We start from the raw sequence: 16,680 nt of genomic DNA, 5'->3' as shown, positions 1-16,680 counted from the left end.
CCAGAACAGAACGATTGCGTAAGTCGGGGAGTGTCTGTATTACCAAAACAAAATTTCATCAACATTGACACAACTTTCATATTTAGGTCCCAATCCAAAGCTCATTGATGACAATTGAAGTCAATGAAAAGACTCCATGAATTTTGGATGAGGCCGTTAATTTGTGAGAGAATTTAGTGTTCATGAGACAAGCATAGTAGCATGGCCTGACACTTCAGATGCTCCCCTGTGTAGCTTGGTTCATGAATCTCTATCCTAACCAGCAAATCTCTCCAGAATTTAAAGCCCTGGTCCTCTCTTGAGTAAAGACTATCATGTGTGGTAAACTGAGGTGGTTTTCTTGTGATGTGGAAAATTGAGGATGAAAATTAGACTATTTAACTCATATTCACCTATGAGAGAGACTTGAATTTTTATCTCAGAAGGCCAGGGCACTAATCTATTCATCCAATGAGACACTCTTTCCCCTTCTATCTTTTTGATTACTTTGGAAGTCTGGTTTGTTGTTGTTCATTATTTGTTATTAATTTATTATTTGTTATTCATTTCTTGGTTTGCTCACACTATTTGTCTTTCTTCTTTGTAATTCCTTCATTTGTTTGCATTCTCTGTTCCTACATTTTTCCCCTTTGCCATTATTTTTCTTCATTAGTTTCAGTGACATTTTATCTCTGCATATTGTGTATCTTGTTTTTATTTCATTATTTCTAGTGTTTGTGTTCCACAACCATCATAGCTAAGTCTTGCAATGACTTCTTAAAGGTAGGTCTTATCAATACAGCTCCACTGAACTTTGATGATAGTGTTTTATTAAATGTTACATTGAAGCTGAAATCTCACACAGCAGGTAGCATTAAAAATCATTACTAGCTTGAATATTTTCAAGACCAAGATGATAATGATAATCACAAAAATCCCAACGGGGGACTTGCCACTTATTACTTACTGTACAAACCCCCTGTAGGTGTGTTTTAGTGTCTTTGAATGCCCACCCAAAGGTTATATAAAAGTCTGAAGTTAAGACATATAAATAGTTCTATAAAGGTCTTATAACACAGCATAAACTCTCTGTTTTTAGAGATTTTATTTATTAATAAAAAGTTAATAAGAAGTAAAAATATTGTGTGGGAAACTCATACACAAAATCCTTGTTTTCTTTATGGGATTGTGTGCATGGATCTTTCCCACAGAAGTGCTTGGGAAATGGCATCCTAAACTATTTTTCTGCTTTAAAACCACACACAAAAAGAGCACTCATGTGTCTTTTTATATAGAAGGAATATTTAGATATGGAATATAAAAGGGCTTTGCAAAACAAATAATGTCTCCACACATTCTGAGCTCTTCCAACCATTCCAAGTGCAATGTTATTCTTTCATAATCTGGACAATACTTCAAGCACAACATGCCAAAGAGATTTAATATTTCCCTGAACAAAACTATCAAGCGAACAAACATTAGAAAAAAATAGTACAGTTTTTCCTCTCCCTTTGTCTCTTTTTGTATCATATAAGTATAGAACTAGATTCTAGATCCAATATTCTAAACATACAGTTAAATGAGATCACTAGTTCTCCAAGGCAACATGACAATCCTCTATCATAACAATGGGCATTTTCATGCAAAGTCTTCCCCCAAAGCTAGTAAGTATTTCAGCCCCAAGAAACTAATCAGGTCTATATCTGTGCCTAATATTATTAAAAATTATTTTTTCTGGAGACCTGAGGGTTCAGTGAGCTGAACTGCACATCTGTATTTCCCCTAAAGTCTTTTTAGAAAGGCCATTGGCAGGATGTCTCTTGGTTCACTTTTCTATGGTAAGAAAAATATAGTATTTTTCCTTCTTTTACCTCTAGATACATAGTTCAAGTCCAGTGCATGCTAGCCTTATTAATGTTCCAGGAAGTTTTTTATATTATTCTAAGAAATATTATTACAGGTAAATAAATTGTATGCCGCATAATTGTAGCTTTGCTGGTTCTCAGGATGTTAGAAAGACAAGGTGGGTGAGGTAATGTCTTTTATGGAACCAACTTCTGTGGGTGAGAGAGCTTGTCCAAAAAAAGTTGGTCTAAAAAAAGATACTACCTCACCCACCTTGTCTTTCTAAGTACGTTGTCAGTGCCAGGAGTCTAAGTATTGAGCCTAATTTGCATAAAGTAACAGGTTGCTGCATCATCCCTCATTTTCAATATGGATATGCTGGCTATGAAGACTTTGGATCCAGCATACAGTACAATACATCACCAGAACATGCGTGAATTCCTGGCAACATTGAAATCAAAGGCAAAACTTCTATTGGCTTAAATGATTCTAGGATTTCATCCACACCGTATAGACAGAGCATTGCATATGAGGGCTTGAAATTCTCCACAGGATGCTCAGTGTTAAATGGCTGTATTGTAGCATTCTGTAGATCATATCTGCCCTGAAGGCTGCAGTTTAGCCACCATGAATTTCTGTGTATGATGAGAGCTAGTATTTAAGTGTGAGAGACTTTTACTCTCCCCCAGCCAAGATTCAAAGAGGACCCTCATGGTTTGTGGCCAGCAGCTCTACTAAGCCAGCTTCCCAATGGAACTTCCCTCTAGCCAAGTCACAAATTATGTTATTGTTTTCTCTGTGGGAGGCGATGCTTAAAAAATGCATATTACAAAGGGCAAGTCTATAATAGACTTCAATGAGGTTGGGACCCAGAGTACGGCACCAATACTTACAGTAGCGAGGTATCCTAACACAGCTTTATGGAGAGAGCATTGCGGTTTAGATTATATTTCTGTGATTATACCTCTATGTAATGGCCTCTGTTTCTAATTCTCTTTCATGCTAAATTTTGCTTTTCCTTGAAGAGGTCAGTTCCTAATCATTCAAATCAATGTAACACCAATTCAAAAAGGATTATGTTTCTTTCAACTAAATAATTTACTTTATAAAATTGACATGTGGTACATGCCTTGGAAAGGGGAGATTCTGGATAACAAAACCTGCTCTTTGCTTCCAATAGCATGGAGTAATTGCACAATAAATCAATTTTTATGGGTGCTGTTGACTTGCAACATTTGCTGCTTTTAAAAATTAATAGCTGAAATAATGAAATCTCCCCGAAACTCTCTTAATGGTCAACTTCATTAATTGCTTGAAATGAAATGTACTTTGACAGATGCAATATTCTCAACTGAAATTTTCTGTAGCCAGATCGGACTACAATCTAGACTTATCCACAATTACATATTGCTTGTTTTGTTTTTATTTTGTGCAAGAAAACTCCCACCCTATACTGCATTTTCCTCAGATATATTCCTTCCAATAAAATTAAACATTTTATTTTTGTGTAAATATTATTGTAAAGGCATAATAGCACTTCCACAATACAAGTGACATTGTTTCATATTAATATTGCATTTTAGTCAAACTGATAAGAAAGTCCTGCACTGAAGAAAATGTGCACAGCATTTTTAACATTCCTCAAGCAATGAGTCAGATCCCCAGATAGTGTAAACAGGAATAGATCCAGTGGATTAAATGGTTCCTCACCAATTTATACCAGTTAAGGATCTGGCCCATTGGTTCTAAGTATTTCTCTCTATATATAGGTTCTTATATAGTGCACATACCACAGCATGCCTCCCAAGAATTTAAAAAGAAATAACATTAGCCATTTCTCTCTCTATCTTCCTACCCACAGGTGTGATTAAGTTACCTGATTAGCTTGTTAGGATTTTTTTTTTGTTCTGTTTTTTTTCTTAACTGTGTCAATGTCTGTGAGAAGAATGTACTTAGTAAAAGGTAAGCAGAAGAAATGAGTTTTTCTTTTATTCTTAGTGCAGTGAAGTTAGTGATCTTTTTTTTAATCTCTTATGAGAGTGAATTCCAGAGTCTTGGTTCATTTCCTATACAAGCTCTGCCTCCTGTACTTATAAGCTTTCACTGCTAGTCCAAGTATTTCATCCTTCAGTGAAAGAAATCTCCAGTGGCAGGTCTTAGTTGCAGTAGGTGTGTCTACCTCTTAGGTAACCCATGGAAGGCTTCTCATATCTAGGCAGATAGAGAAGCACTGCTAGGATGCACTCAAGGCAATTTGTGCTGGAGCAAACTTATTATACTTGGAGGAGAAAGTGGTCTGACCAAGACAGGGGACAGTTTTGTATTTCTTTAGTACACATCCAGCTCAAAGAAAGGCACACACATTCACAGCCAGCAGCTTTTGTGAGTGGTGTCTGGCGGTTTATTGGTTAACAAGACCTGAAGGCTAGTCTTGCCTCTAGACTTAGGGAGTTCAAGAAATTTTGTTTAGAATGAATACATTAAGCATCTCAATTATTCAATGAAAAAAATAAAGTTAATTAAAATCCACCATTGCAATCTGTAACAGATATTTCACAAAGAAACATTTACAAGAGGTTAGCACTTTTTACACAAGCCTGCAAGCCATTACTAGAGTAAGCCTTCCAAACACGTCCACCTAATTAGATTCAGATACATGCATTTAATTACATGAAAACATGGAATGACAAGACAAAGAAAGATATGCAACAGGGCAGCAATGGCCATAGAAATATTTCTGGGAAGCAGGAAAACAGAAGATGCTGGAGACATGGTGAGGTATGTAAGAAAGATTGGTAAGTAGTGTTAAGGAACTTGACAAGCATGCAGGTTCATATCTAGTTCGGCTCTAATCACTGCATGCCTCTTTGTTCAATTGTAGTTATATATATGCCTGAGTGACTGGCACATGTCTCTAGAAACATAACAGTGAAAAGGTCTTTGTCATCTGACAAGTTCAATCTGTCAGATGCTATGGCTAAATTCTGGCTTTGCTTGTGCATGGGATGAGGGAATGGAGTTGAAGGTTCCCTAGCAATGGTTCATGAGAGAGGGCACCAGCATGGTCCTTAATCATACTGCGGTGTGGAACAGTTTGTGCTATCCCCAGAACTAGCTCCTGATGGCTGTAGATCAGGGATGGCCAGCCTGTGGTTCCAGAACCACATGTGGCTCTTCAGAAGTTAATATGTGGCTCCTTGTATAGGCACCAACTCTGGGGCTGGAGCTACAGGCACCAACTTTCCAGTGTGCGGGAGGGTGCTAACTGCCCAACCCCTGGCTCTGCCACAGGCCCTGCCCCCACTCCACCCCTTCCCGCCCCCTCCCCTAAGCAGGCCGTGCCCTCGCTCCTCCCCTGCCCCCTCCGAGCCTCCTGCATGCCACGAAACAGCTGATCGGGAGGTGCGGGGAGGGAGGGGCTGCCAGTGGGCAGGAGGCGCTGGGAATTGTGGGGAGCTGATGGGGGGCCACTGACGTATTACTGTGGCTCTTTTGCAATGTACATTGGTAAATTCTGGCTCCTTCTCAGGCTCAGGTTGGCCATCCCTGCTGTAGAGTATATAAACATGAAAGTGTGCACTATAATTAGATATAAACTACTCTGAAGGTGCCTCTTAAGTATCCCCACTCAGCTTTCCAGATTGTTCTGTAGATTTGCAGAGGCCTGTAGAAATATCAGATGTCAAGGTCCTAAGACAAAAGAAACCATGTGGATCCAATGATGTGGGTAGCCCAGACCAAAAGCTCATGCTTCCTCCTGGCATAACACCTAAACAGCAAACTACATCAGCACCAGAGCTAAAATAAATGCCACTGAGTGATATAAAAACAAATAATAAGGTCAATAAACAAAAAATCATTAGGGCAGAAAAGGAGCCAGAGCCAGATAAAAAGAGAGAGATTTATTCACAGTTCAGTCTTAAAATTCTGTTCCCCTACTAATAACCCACATGTCTCTACAAAATGTTAATGCTATATATATAGTAAAACTAAGGATGGATGGCAAGTGTGTTTAAAATTAACTCTGGATAGTACCTAGCAAGACAAGGCTCTTCAGCCATGAAAAAAGCAGGCAAAGCCCAGCAATAAAACCTATCACATTAGCCCCTTGCTGCAACTTATGCCAGGGGACCAATCTGACACAGAGCAGGCTGAGGACTTGTGAGGAGCACAAAGGAGTCTGAAAGTTTGTCTGTTTCTCATCTTAATTGCTTGGGCTATTAAACAAATACATGCAGTGTTGATGTCTCTGGAATACTGTACTTTTTATGTATTGAATATGCCACAGCGATCATGCTTTTATGGGCTGCTGAGTTAGGGCCTGAAGGTGTTTTTTATCTGCTAATGAAAATCTTATTTCATTGTTTGGGAATGTTCCTTTTTTTTTAGCCTTTAAGGCTTTGCATATTGTCTTTATTTTCTTCTTCTTCTTCTTCTTTTTCTTCTTCTTCTTCGCTATTTGTACAGGAGAAATTAAATAAAGAAAAATTCCATTTCTAGCAGGGTATGAATCTATTAAAAAAAGGAAACAAGTTTGCAAAATTTCAGTATATGGCTAAGCAATTATTAAAGCAGATGCTGCTTCTTATTTGTTCAATAATGTTTTTGTATATTTAAATCTTTATGAAGGATTGATTTGATAAAAATATCCTTAGATAATTGTGATCTTGGGTTGCCTGCACTGGAGGACTTTGATGGGTTTCAAGGACCTGAGAGAAATAAAATAGAAAGAGAGGAAACGGTCATGAAGAATTTGGATTTGGATGGTGCTAAATGCACAAATTTCTCTGCCTGAGTATCCAGAACTGTAAAGTGGATATAATAATATTTATATGTTGTACAGGGTGCTGAGAATGTCAATAACTTAGAGTTAGGTTGTATCTTTTAGGCATAGCCCTGTGCTGATAAGGCAAGAATATGGAGATGCTGATTACCAGGGGGAATATTGGCTGATGCCGCCAGAACTCCTTGAAGGTCTCTGCATGAACAGCTTCTTCAGCTAGAACCTCATCACTCTCTTGAAAGGGATCATTGCTAGGTCCTGCCAGTTCTTCTGAATGAGGTGGTTAATGGGAAATAGGGACATATTCCTACCTTATTTGGAGAAGCTAACTATCCCATAGGGAAAGCTTTTCTTATTACTTTCCCCAGAGGTGGTCCTAGCCCACTGGGGGCCTTAAGCAGGAATATTTTTGCCCCTGCCTCCACAACACATAATAAAAAGCAAATAGGGGGCCTCTTCAGGGCTTTAAGCAATTGTTTAGTCTGCTTCTGCCTAGCACCAGCTCTGGCTTGCCCTCTCCTGCCTTATTATGGTGGGTTCTTGCACAGGAGCACAAGGTGTGGGGAGGGGAGAGAAGAATCTTTGTGCGCTCTCCCTTTCCTTGCAAACCCACGATGTGCCAGGAACAATATGGCCTTTAATGTTTGCACAGTGCTTTGAAGATACACGGATATTCAATTATTTTTGTGTGTTGGTGATACAGTTTTAAGTTATTACTAGAGTAGGTGGTAACCAGTTCTTCTGTCAAATGATTATTTCTGAGAGTTTCAACAGTCTTCCTGTAATCAATTGGGACAGGTCAAAAACTTGAAAAATGTTGCAAAACAAACAGAAAAAAAAAGTCTGTTAGGGCCAATGAAAACATTTCAATTTGATAATTTTGGAATGTTTAATTTCAATGTTGACCTTTTATTTCTTAACCTTTTTTAGTCTAATTAGCTTACATTTCTATACAAAAAGCTGGAAAAGCGAATTTTTTCATTTTGAAAATCTTAAAATAAAGCATTTCAACCATTTCAAATCTTGTTCAAAAAAAATGTTGTATCAGGAGATTAGACAAAATGAACCTTGTTTCACAAACCATTTCAGATCCGGTGAAAAAAAATGTTTAATTGAAAAATTCCCAACCAGCTGTATTTGTTACCTATATTTCTTGATATCAACCAGCATTTGCCTTTCTGATCAGTGCTCCACAATTATTTGTTACAAATAATTTATTGGATTACTTTTGTTTTTTACTGTTCACAAAATAGCTGAAATGAAAGAGGATTTATTTAGTTCTTAAAATTGTTTCACAATTTTTTCCCGAAACATATTTGAACCATGGAGTATTCACTATTGGGAGTTCACAGTTGGAACATTCAGAATAGTGCTCTTTTCAATACATTTCAGAGTATTGTTTCTTTTCCCTGATGGAATGATCTATCCATTATAAATTACTTCCACTGCCACTCAAACTTTGTTTCCTGATTAAATAGATTGCAGTTAGTTAGTAATGATAAAAATTACTTTTCATGGACATTCGCACAGACAATATTCCAGTCATACGAATGTTCTCAAGCAGTACGCAATAAAGTGATACAAAGATGCAGAATTGACAGTCGGCTTCCTATTTCATGGATTGTTTGTAGACAGGCTTTTAGAATATTTGGCTACCTCCTTCCACAATGCATCCAAAGCATGTGGGTAATTAGTATAGTTGTACTTCTTGATTAGAGAGAGAAGATTCATCAGCACTTTAAATGGATGGGTTAAAGATAATTTCCAAAACTGCAGAGTTCACATATTGTACCCTACAAATAAAATGGTCTTTCAAAAATAGTAATGTGACTTACTATGTAAACTCTTTTCAGGATCAAACTTTTTAAAAAGTGTGCATATGAAAATCCTGGGATTAGCAGCAGAATTTTGATTGTCCTTAAAGAAGTTTCCACTTTAATAAACTGTTTCTCTGATGCTTGTTTTGAGTATTATCTAAAACAACAAATGTGCTATTCAGTTTGGTAGATATTCTTCTGTAACTTTTGAGACAGTTTCAATGAACATGAGTTGAATAAATCATGCTGAGTTGAAGAACTATGCTGAGGTTAAAACAGCATATGTCATCTCAGAAAAAACCAGTACCCATTATAATTCTCTTTCACACATATACGGGTCAGTAGTAGTCAAGGTGAAGTCAATGTTTCTGAACTTAAAAACAGTCAACCACCTACAAAGCATTCCTTAACTTTTGATGCCAGAAATACTAAGGCTAATGAACTGGGATTTGGAACTCATATTTTGTACTAATAATCACTTGTTGAAAGCAAGTAAATGAAGGAGGGAGGACAAAATTGGCTATGTGAACAAAAAAATAAAATAGGGTAAAGAAAGAGAAATGACAAAATGGAAAATTCTTGACCTTATGACTTTTCTAATTTGGGAGAGACAGATAATATTTAACCTGTCAGGGATTGCAGCACAGAGATAACAGTATGGGATTAATTCATATTACATACACAGATAACAGAACACATGGGAGTTATTATCGGTACATAATATTTTATCTAAAACAATTAGTAATGAACATATGAGAAACACAAAATATATGTTTCAGAGTAGCAGTCATGTTAGTCTGTATCTGCAAAAAGAACAGGAGTACTTGTGGCACCTTAGAGACTAACAAATTTATTTGAGCAAAAGCTTTCATGGGCTACAGCACACTTCATCAGATGCATGCAGTGGAAAATACAATAAGACAATTTTATATACACAGAGAACATGAAACAATGGATGTTACCATATACACTATAACAAGAGTGATCAGATAAGGTAAGCTATTACCAGCAGGAGACAAAAAAAATCCTTTTGTAGTGATAATCAAGATGGGCAATTTCCAGCAGTTGACAAGAATGTGTGAGGAATGTGCAGTATTGTATTCACATTCTGAAGTGAAGAAACAGATGAATAGAGCCAGAAGAGTACCCAGAAGTCACCTACTACAGGACAGGCCCAACAAAGAAAACAACAGAACGCCACTAGCCATCATCTTCAGCCCCCAACTAAAACCTCTCCAATGCATCATCAAGGAGCTACAACCTATCCTGAAGGATGACCCATCGCTCTCACAGATCTTGGGAGACAGGCCAGTCCTTGCTTACAGACAGCCCCCCAACCTGAAGCAAATACTCATCAGCAACCACACAACACACAACAGAACCACTAACCCAGGAATCTCTCCTTGCAACAAAGCCCGTTGCCAACTCTGTCCACATATCTATTTAGGGGACACCATCATAGGGCCTAATCACATCAGCCACACTATCAGAGGCTCGTTCACCTACATATCTACCAATGTGATATATGCTATCATGTGCCAGCAATGCCCCTCTGCCATGTACATTGGTCAAACTGAACAGTCTCTACGTAAAAGAATAAATGGACACAAATCAGATGTCAAGAATTATAACATTCAAAAACCAGTAGGAGAACACTTCAATCTCTTTGGTCACTCGATTACAGATCTAAAAGTAGCAATTCTTCAATAAAAATCTTCAGAAACAGACTCCAATGAGAGACTGCTGAATTGGAATTAATTTGCCAACTGGATACAATTAATTTAGGCTTGAATAAAGACTGGGAGTGGATGAGTCATTACACAAAGTAAAATTATTTCCCCATGTTTATCCCCGCCCCCCAGCCCCGGCTGTTCCTCAGACGTTCTTGTCAGTTGCTGGAAATGGCCCACCTTGATTATCACTACAAAAGGTTCCCCCCTGCCTCGCTCTCCTGCTGGTAATAGCTCACATTACCTGATCACTCTCGTTACAGTGTGTATGGTAACACCCATTGTTTCATGTTCTCTGTGTATATAAGTCTCCCCACTGTATTTTCCACTGAATGCATCTGATGAAGTGAGTTGTAGCTCATGAAAGCCTTATGCTCAAATAAATTTGTTAGTCTCTAAGGTACCACAAGTACTCCTTTTCTTTTTGCAGATACAGACTAACACGGCTGCTACTCTGAAACCAATCATATCTGAAGTACAGTTATTTCTCATTCTGAGACACTTTGGAGTGGAAGTCAGCCAACTGCAGCAGCGATGGATATCTCAGGACAGGAAACAAGGAAAATACAGTTACTTTTTAAGTAATAATGCTCTGAATGCACCTCATAGCCTGCCTATAGCATTGAGGGCATGGTAAAGTTAATGGAATTTGATACTTTATCTTTGCAGGTCACCTTTAATTTATCACTACTGAATCAAATCTGTTAGGTAGAAGCACCATCATTAACCTCCACTAGGTTAAGTGCTCCATCAACTCCTCAATGTATTTATCATTATTATCAGTGAAATCATCACTCCTAAGATCACTGTGACTATTAATTTCCTACACATTAGGATATTCAGCCTATATTATCCATAAAACTGGAAAGTGCTGCAACACTGAGCGGTCTACATGGATTATAAAATGAATAACCTGTGACTTTGACTTGTTTAGAAATATCTTCAGTAGCATTGCATTCATTATGGTCATTATGGTCACTATGGAAATGAGGCATTAGATGAAATGTCAACCTTCATTTTAATAAAAAATACCAATGCTCCTTATGTGTTCTTAATTCAGCAATTTAAAGAGCCTTTTCATGAAGTTTTATGCTCTTCCAAGACATGAAGAGTAACCAACTCAGAAACTACATAATCTATTCTCCACTCAGTGAGTGTTTGTAACTCCTTTTAATGTTAATGAAAATTATGTGCATGAATCTATATTAGAATATACGCCCATCTCATAGATTAAAGTATTTAATAAAATACTGCAGCTATATTTAATAAAAAACTGCAGCTATGTGTACTTATTTATGACAATTAATATACCCAACAAGGAGAAGGAAAGTATTCATATCCAATAGTCTAGAAACAAACTAATATCTGAGAATAGATTAGGCTCAGTCAGTAGACAGAACATCAGCTTTCTATTAAACTGCTGAACTCATTCTAATGTGCTCATCAATTTATTTCTGAATTATGTACATATACAGTGGTTGACATTTAAAGGTCAACATTTGCTAACAGTTACCACATCACTGTATCTGTTAAACCATATTAATTTACTATTTTAAACATAAGGAAGATATTTCATTAGACACATGTATTGGTTTTAAATGACAGATATGCACAAACCAACATCTGAAATCTGAACACTTATGAAGTCTAAGAGATTTGGAATATGAACTTAGAACTTGAACCTAACTTTTTGTCTTGTCTATTGCCCTTGAATGGGCTGAACCAAATCTCTGAATCTGTGAACCCCTTAATTTTGAGGAACATGAAATGTAGATCCACATTTTGTATCTTGGGTACATCTCTCCTTTAATTGGATATATATCACAATATACTAGTTTAGTATGGAATAATTTCTTCATTTTCTACTAAGTGTGGATTTTTTGTGTTTATTTTTAAGTTTTTGTGTGTGAATTTAAGTACATGTGAAAGATACCAGATTGACAGCCTTAAAAATCCCTGATTTAGCCACAAAGCAGATACAATGCAACGTAGGCAGCAGCAGTGCAATCTGTCTACTAATACGCTTCAATCTTGACGTGGAATCACTACTGTCGGGGTTGGAAGGTTAATTATGTTGCCCTGCCCACTAGTATTTGGCTTCTCTGCTTAGACTACCAACAAGGGTGCCACTGTGAAACAAAGGAATTGCCATACTGGAACAGACCATGGGTCCACCTAGTTGACTATCCTGTCCCTGACAGTGAGTGGTACCAGATGCTTCAGAAGAAGGTGGTAGAAACCCTGTAATGGAAAATTATACAATAAGCCATCTGGGGGGGGGAGGGCGGGGATTCTTCCCTATTCTAATCAGTTTGTGGATGGCTTATGCCTTGAAGTACATCAGAGCTACTGCATTCCCTTTATCCAAAAAATCAGTTCTTTTCTTAAAGAAGGAAATCAGGTTAGTCTGCCATGATCTACCTTTGGTAAATCCATGCCACACTTTACTGTTTCCCTCCATGAATGTAATTATTCTTTCCTTCACAATTTGTTCTAAAGTATTGCATATTATTGAGGGTCTGTAATTGCTTGGATCACTTTTTTACACTTTCTTAAATGTAGGTACGACATTAGCTATTTTCCAGGCATATGGTACTAACCCTGAATAGACAGATTTATTACAAATCTTTGCTACAGACCAGCGATCTCATGTGCCAGTTCTTTCAATATTCTGGGATGGAAATTATCTGGTCCCCCCAGTTCAAGCACATTAATCTCTTTACATTTTGCTTCCATCTCAGACGTGGTAATTTCCATTTCTATACATTCATTTTCTTCCTGCCTTCATGCACAAGTTCCAAATTATCATCCTTACTGAAATTGGAACCAAAGTATTCATTTAGTTTGGAGCCATAAAGAAAAGGAGTACTTGTGGCACCTTAGAGACTAACAAATTTATTAGAGCATAAGCTTTCGTGAGCTACAGCTCACTTCATCGGATGCATTTGGTGGAAGTGAGCTGTAGCTCACGAAAGCTTATGCTCTAATAAATTTGTTAGTCTCTAAGGTGCCACAAGTACTCCTTTTCTTTTTGCGAATACAGACTAACACGGCTGCTACTCTGAAACCTGTCATTTTGGAGCCATACTAGGTTATCTTTAATCTCCTTCCCATCCACACCATGTAGTGACCAAACCTCATCCTCCCTTATTCTCTTTTTATTAATAAAACAAAAACACCTTTTTATTTACTTTTATTTCTTTGACAAGAGCTAATTCAGCCTGATTTTTAGCGATTCTCCCTTTACATCTACATTTTCTACCCTCCAAGATGTAGCTTTCTTTGTTGATCAAACCATTTTTCCATTTCATATAGGCTCTCTGCTTGCCCCAATAATCTTTTTTTGAGGTGGCTATCTATCGAGCAGGGTCTGGAGCCTTTCCCTACAAGTTTTTTTGCTTGGGATGCAAATTTCAGATAGCTTTTATATAGTTGATTTGAAGAAATGCCAAGTTTCCTCCACATTTAAGTCCTTGAGAAAAGTCCAGTTGATCTCTTTAACTAATTCTCTTAATTGTCCAAATTTTTCCCTTTTAGAAAAAAAAAAGTTGACAACCTGGTTTTGATTATTCTTCCATTTAATTTAAATTGAATCAGCTCACAATTACTTGGTCTAAGGTTATTTCCTATGATCAGCTCTTCTGTAATGTCCTTGCTACTTACCAAAAGCAAGTCTAAAATGATATCACCTCCTGTTGGTTCAATGACAATTTGATGAAGAAAACTGTCATCTATCACATTGAGGAATAACTGGGCCCTACCAGGATTAGGAGCATTTATACTCTAATCTATATCTGGGAAGTTAAATGTCTCCCATTCTGACACAATTCCCAATAGTATTTATCTTTCTAATAATATTAAAGAGATCTCCATGCATACCCAAGTCTGACCCTGGGGTCTATAGTGCAACTCTAATACTATCTGAATAGAACCTCTTTTACAATCCTCGCCTGCAGATTCTGTTTTGTCCATACTATCACTTCATATTTCTTTACAGCTTACCCTTTTGTTAATGTACAATGCTACCCTACCACATTTACTTTTATTCCTATTTCCCCATCTCCCTTCCATTCCTGTATTCTAATCATAAATAATATTCCACTATTTCTATAATATCTATAATATCCAGTTTGACCTTGTGTGCCAAAAGTTCCAATTCCTCCATTTTATTGCCCAGATTCATTGCATTCATGTACAAGCATTTCAGTTGTTTCCCTTGGACCTCAACCAGTTTTCTAGCTAGATTAGGTATAGTCCTTTCACTAACTGTAATGCCTACCTGACTGCTACTACTATCAATATTTATAGGTCATATTTCTTTGCTGTCCATATGTTTACCTTGTGGTGTTCCTTTACCCCTTACTATATCTTCATGTAGCTGATTTTCCTCCTCCTTTGTATTGAAGCCAGACATGGAGATTTTACGAGTCTCTCCCAACCCTCAACTCCTGTGCCATCCTGAGCCCCCGCATTGGTCAAAGCCACCTGGAGTCTGCTCTAAATTACACCAGCTCTTCACAATCTATAAGAGAACACATGCAAACTAAACATATCCATACTCCAGCCACACTCTGAAGAGGTTCTGCATTCCTAGAGAATTCTGAGCAGGCCAGATCAGCTGCTTTTTAACCCTTTGCACCACTGAGGCAGCAAAAAGAAATCAGAACACAGCTGGAAATCTTGCCCTCAATATCAAATCCTTTTCTGAATCCAACTAAGCTCTTGGCCTCAGTGATCTCTTGTGGAAGTTGAGTTTCATGGGTCAATTGTGCATTATACAAAAATGTATTCCATTGTATCATTTTAAAATGATAACTTTCAAGTTCATCAGCTGACCTCTTGTTCTTGTATCATGAGACTTTGTATACGGAAAATGTGATCTACCTTCTCCATGCCTTTTTTTAAATGATCTTTTGTGAAGTAGACAATTGGGCTGTGATATTTAAAAGATCCAATAGAATTCAGGCACCTAATTCCTATAGGCCCCATTGAAAATCCCAGCCTTGATTCCCTAGGAATTGGGCAAACATCACCAAACAAGACATCATGTTAACATCTTTTGACCACAACTGACTTGGACTGGATTCAAGCCTGTAACTTAGAGTTGAAAAACCTAGTATTTCATTACCAATTCACCAAACCATTCAAGGCTCCCAGAAAATGGACAACATTTTATTAATAAAATGATTCCACTATTCTTACATTAAATAAGACAGTTTAATAAAAACCTGAGAGAAATAGTAGAGCAGATCCTGCAATCATTAAGCAGGCCCATTGCTCGGGTCCAATATGCAGTTTCCACTTGAGTTCATGCTCATAATCCAAAAAACTAGACTTGCCTAGGAAGGAGGAGATGCTGACATTTTGATTCTATGAGGACTCTATATTTTTATAAACTTGACAGATGGGGGGGGGAAATATTAAAAATGTGACCTGGACAGATAGGGCAACATCTGTAACAGATGCCGAACCAACTAGAGGGGATGCCATTTTAGATTTAATTTTGGTGAGTAGCGAGGACCTCATAGAAGAAATGGTTGTAGGGGACAATCTTGGCTCAAGTGATCATGAGCTAATTCAGTTCAAACTAAATGGAAGGATTAACAAAAATAAATCTGCAACTAGAGTTTTTGATTTCAAAAGGGCTGACTTTCAAAAATTAAGGAAATTAGTTAGGGAAGTGGATTGGACTGAAGAACTTATGGATCTAAAGGCAGAGGAGGCCTGGGATTACTTTAAATCATAGCTACAGAAGCTATGGGAAGCCTGTATCCCAAGAAAGGGGAAAAAATTCATAGGAAGGAGTTGTAGACCAAGCTGGATGAGCAAGCATCTTAGAGAGGTGATTAAGAAGAAGCAGAAAGCATACAGGGAGTGGAAGACGGGAGGGATCAGCAAGGAAAGCTACCTAATTGAGGTCAGAACATGTAGGGATAAAGTGAGAGAGGCTAAAAGTCGAGTAGAGTTGGACCTTGCAAAGGGAATTAAAACCAATAGTAAAAGGTTCTATAGCCATATAAATAAGAAGAAAACTAAGAAAGAAGAAGTAGGGCCGCTAAACACTGAGGATGGAGTGGAGGTTAAGGATAATCTAGGCATGGCCCAATATCTAAACAAATACTTTGCCTCAGTCTTTAATAAAGCTAAAGAGGATCTTAGGGATAATGGTAGCATGACAAATGGGAATGAGGATATGGAGGTAGATATTACCATATCTGAAGTAGAAGCAAAACTCAAACAGCTTAATGGGACTAAATCGGGGGGGCCCAGATAATCTTCATCCAAGAATATTAAAGGAATTGGCACCTGAAATTGCAAGCCCATTAGCAAGAATTTTTAATGAATCTGTAAACTCAGGAGTAGTAGCGAATGATTGGAGAATTGCTAATATAGTTCCTATTTTTAAGAAAGGAAAACAAAGTGATCCAGGTAACTACAGGCCAGTTAGTTTGACATCTGTAGTATGCAAGGTCCTGGAAAAAATTTTGAAGGAGAAATTAGTTAAGGACATTGAAGTCAATGGTAA

Source organism: Dermochelys coriacea, chromosome 3, assembly GCF_009764565.3.
Source record: "Dermochelys coriacea isolate rDerCor1 chromosome 3, rDerCor1.pri.v4, whole genome shotgun sequence".
NCBI lineage: Eukaryota > Metazoa > Chordata > Testudines > Dermochelyidae > Dermochelys > Dermochelys coriacea.
This window is presented reverse-complemented; position numbering follows the sequence as displayed.